General features: G+C 30.1%; 1 long non-coding RNA gene across 3 annotated transcripts in view; it reads left to right on the top strand.

The window, feature by feature from the left end:
* The window catches only part of LOC105852754 (uncharacterized), a 27,936-nt gene extending 23,452 nt beyond the window's left edge, over nucleotides 1-4,484 (top strand). The window contains exons 3-4 of one of the 3 annotated variants that reach the window (XR_012163148.1): nucleotides 3,714-3,812; nucleotides 3,981-4,484. This is a non-coding gene — a long non-coding RNA (uncharacterized lncRNA). Of the gene's footprint in view, nucleotides 1-2,187 lie in introns of all 3 variants that reach the window. The other 2 variants (XR_012163145.1, XR_012163144.1) reach the window with 2 other exon arrangements.
* Nucleotides 4,485-4,576: the final 92 nt, after the last annotated feature.

Raw genomic sequence — 4,576 nt, 5'->3', positions numbered from 1 at the left:
CGACAATTCATGCAAGGATAAGATGAACCAACAAATCACATGGAATCATCTCGTGGCCCATCCGGTCACCACTATCACCATGGCCCATCTAGTCGCCATGTACTATGAAATGCATGAGCATACTTTGACTCTATCCACGACAATCATTAAGTAAATGCAGATATTAAAAGATTCCCCATTTTTAATACTCATTTAACTCTAACGATTTTCACGACAATCATTAAGTAAATGCAGATATTAAAAGATTCCCCATTTTTAATACTCATTTAACTCTAACGATTTTTAAATTCCACACAGAGCATACTCATACATTTATTTTCCACCACACACATCAAATTTAATCCACAATTTACATTAAATTCGATCAATTCAAAAACCACAAAATCCACACTAAGTTCAATCATCAATCACCACAAATTTCCACAAAACTCAAACATAACACATGTCAAACTAATTTTCACAAACCACAACTCAAACACATCAAATTACTTTTCCTCAAAAACACACATAGATGAATTAAATTCCATTTACACGAAAACACTCATCAATTTCATCAAAAAACCCAACTCCAAACTTTCACCCATAAAAGCATTAAATTCATTTTCCCCAAATCTACACTTCAAACCCAACAAATTTATTTTCCACACAACCAAAAATAAGTCCCTAAATGCAAACTAAAAGTTTGGAAGGACCTCTTACCTTAATGATATCTTTAACGAGCGATTACGGTACTGCGATTTATTCTGGTAAAAACTTCATTCGCGTCGTTGCTTCCAAAGTTGACTCTCTAGCACCATAGCGGAGTGATGAGCAACTTTCCCTTCTATCTCTTCGCGAAATAAAGCTTAGATCTAGAAGACACGTGAAGGTTTATGTTTGACGGGAAGCTGAGAAATCAAACAAGAAGAATGAAGCTGAGAAATCTTTGTCTTCTAACCCACCGAGCCTTGGGTTTCTTTTCTTGAAGCAAAAGAAGCAAAAAAAAAAGATGAAGGAAGAGGAGGCGCACTGTCACGAGGCAGGGAGAGGAAAATGCTTTTCTCTTTTCCTTCAGTTTTCCTTTCTTTCTATTTCATTTTCTCTTTTTTTTTTTTCCTTTCTTCTATTTTCTTTCCTTTCCTTTTCTTTCTTCTCTCACACACACACACACACACACACACACACACATATATATATATATATATATAAATAAATCTTAATTAAACCAATCCAATATCTAAAAATATCTAGATATTTATCAAAATTACCATCTCACCCATAACCTCTCAAAACAATTTGATAAAAAATATCCACTCTCGTTGCAACTCAATTGATAGATACCATTTTCGTCAACCTGGGATATTTTTAACAAAACTGTCTGAAATTAAACTCTTCGTAACATAAATAAATTATTCTTTGACAAAATATTCACCGTACTTAATCTAATTTATTTATCGACGAATAATTTTAATCGGGCATCAAAAGATATTTTTGGGTATTAAACTCACAAAATATCAATAACTTGGCTAAAAAGTCTCATAGTTCAATACCAAAATACATAAATTAAAATTTAAAACCATGGGACTTACAGAATTGGACCTGAAAATTCTCAAGTTTGCTACTAAGTTGGATGATCTAAGAGAAACTAAATTTGTTAAGCGAATATGAAAGATAATGGGGTTGAAGTTCCATTCTAAGCTGAATCCACTAAGAGAAATTTAAATTCGTTCAACAAATTTAGTTTGGGACATAACTATCCTGTTGATGTAAAATGTGATTTTGTAAGATATATTCAAGTAGATTGTATCATGTTAATAAGAAATGATTGTTAATAACCTTTTTTTACATGATATGGATTAATTGCTTGATTGAAATGCTATGGTGAGTTAGCATGGTGTTTCAATTATGAAACATTAGTAATGGAAAAAAAAGTTGAGTCTCCAATTGCGGTCAAGGCCAATACCTACTTTACATAATGATTACAATTATTCTGGTGACTCACGTTGAAATGATTAGGATAGATAGTTCAAAATTTGCAGAAGATAGTAAAAATGTGCAACTTACAGGGCACTCAAGTTATTGTGGATAATATGGTGTATGTGAGTTCTTTTCATTCTTGAAGTTTTAAGTAAAGGAAAAAATATCTTATCTCATTTTTATGGAACTAACTGAGATTATTACCTCACTTTTTACTTTTATGTATTATAGCAGATAAGTCGACGTTAACTTTGGGCTCTAAGTGAGTTGATATTGTTGATGCTTAGTTTATTTTGTATTTAATATTTGTAATATTTGAATATTCATTGGAATATTTTGTAAACCAGTGTCTAGTCATAATGATATTTTCTTCCTTGTATGTTTTAGAATTTACAAACTAGCTTTGTAATATTATTATGTATGAAATTATTATCTATTTCTAGATAAATGATAATAGGTATTACAACTATATGAAAGAATAACGATTAATCCGTATAGAGTAAATGCAAGTACTTGATTATGATATTCGACCACAAAAAGCAGCCTTACAAATTGGTGAATCTTACATTGCTATTTGAAACCATTAGAGTCATGCCATGTTGCTATAAGACTCTTCTTTTTTCTGTTTGAACACTTTTCTCTTGAAATTTTCCTTCTCGAGCTTTGAACATTCTAATTTGAAGTGTAAAGTCCTTTAGGAAACTACTTGTTTCTCCTACTTCATAAACGTTGAACTTTTTTTATACAAAAATGATATCTCATCATCATATGAGTCTTCACTCTGATCACCAGACCCATCTTCATATGATTTTTCTTTAGCTTGAACAACTTTGGAGACATTCTTCGTCCTTTTAGATATCAAATCAACAAACTTTTATTTCCTCTATGATTGATCTTCATTTAGCTCAATCTCATGGGATTGTAATGCCTCATGAGGAAGTTTGTTGAGATCTATAACTTTCTGAATGGTTGTAACTTTGGGTCTCCACTTGATTACAAAACTCATTACTAATAAGTTTTCTTTGGATTCTTTGACTTGCTTATTTCCTTCATAGTTAACACATAAAGCATCAAAGATACACTTTTGTTGTTTCTTTAGCATTGATTCTATCAAACTCTTTAAAGGTAATAACATTCATCATAAATATTCCAACTTTACAATACATCTTAAGCTTTTTCTATTGATAAGCAACTTGTTGTTTTCTTGCTATGACATCACCATTTGCATCTTTTGGATCTTCAAATCCTTTTTGCACTAGATCCTATAGTTCAAAATTCTGAGAAATGCATAAGCTTATAAGTTTATCTTTCCAATACTCAAATCTCTCTCCATAAAAAACCAACTACTTTATCACTAAATTTAGACATTGTTCACACATAAGCCCTTAGGATCTTTTCACAAACACATTAAAGTGCTCAACCAAGAGATCCAACTCTGATGTCAATCACATGTGATAAAAAAACACTTGAAGTGGGAGGTTTGAATTGTGTATAAATAGTTTTACTTTTAAAACCAAGTGATTTTTAAAAACTATTCGAAAACAAAACTTCTAAGATAACAAGATAAAGGAAAGCACATGAACACAAGCAAGTTATCCTACTTAACCACATAGAAACTACGTCTAACCCCTTCAACCTGAAGGATTTCAACACTAAAGCAAACTGATTTTTCTTTTCAACTACTAGAACATATTAATGTATTCCTGCTATGTTCTACTTTTCTCAAACTTCTAACTTAGTATTGTTAAGCTTTTCAGGATGCAACCAATATTGGGTCAAGTTACAAAAATGTAAAAATTTGTGAATTGCAAGATAAATCTCAACATGCGATAGAGATTTTAAGCTCAAAATAAAATGTGAGTATGTTTCAATAGAAAATATTTTGAAAATAAGATCACTTGATGTACTCATAATTGGTTCTTGACTTTTGCAGCGTGATTGTTCAAAGTTTTCTTGCTTTTTTGAAATTTACGCAAAAGTATTTTTATAGTACATGAAATGATACAATTATTTTTTTTTGACAGATGCAGGAAATGTTATGCACAACTTGTACAATTTTGTACTATCTAGAACAACCAATATGAATTTTGAAATTGATACTTGTCTTTTTCTCCTTTTCTGTTTAACTATGTAGGAGATTGATATTTTCATCATAGTGTTGATTGGAACATCAGGTAATCTTGATAATACACTTAAATATGTAGTAGATTGTTCAGATGATGCACTTGGAATGATGATCGATGAGAAAACATTGAGTAGAAGATGACAATAATACTCACCAAAATAAATGTTTCTTCGAATAGACAAAACTCTAAATTTTCATAAGAGGATCTACATATTTAAACATATAAATTATTCTCACTTATATTTTGTTATCATCGAAACTAAAATTAAGGATCGTTGTTATTCAAACTAACTTGATTCTAATAAAATTTTCAAACAATGATAAAGATAAGCATTTTTTTTTGTACAATTCATCATGAATACTTCAATATTAATTATTTCATAAATAAACAAAAATATATGCTTATTATACAAGACAAAGAAATTTCTCAACAAAACTTAAATGCAAAAATAAAAATAATTGACATGAGAATATATATATATATATATATATATA

This window comes from Cicer arietinum, chromosome 1 (genome assembly GCF_000331145.2).
Source record: "Cicer arietinum cultivar CDC Frontier isolate Library 1 chromosome 1, Cicar.CDCFrontier_v2.0, whole genome shotgun sequence".
Classification (NCBI taxonomy): Eukaryota; Viridiplantae; Streptophyta; class Magnoliopsida; order Fabales; family Fabaceae; genus Cicer; species Cicer arietinum.
This window is presented reverse-complemented; position numbering and strand designations above follow the sequence as displayed.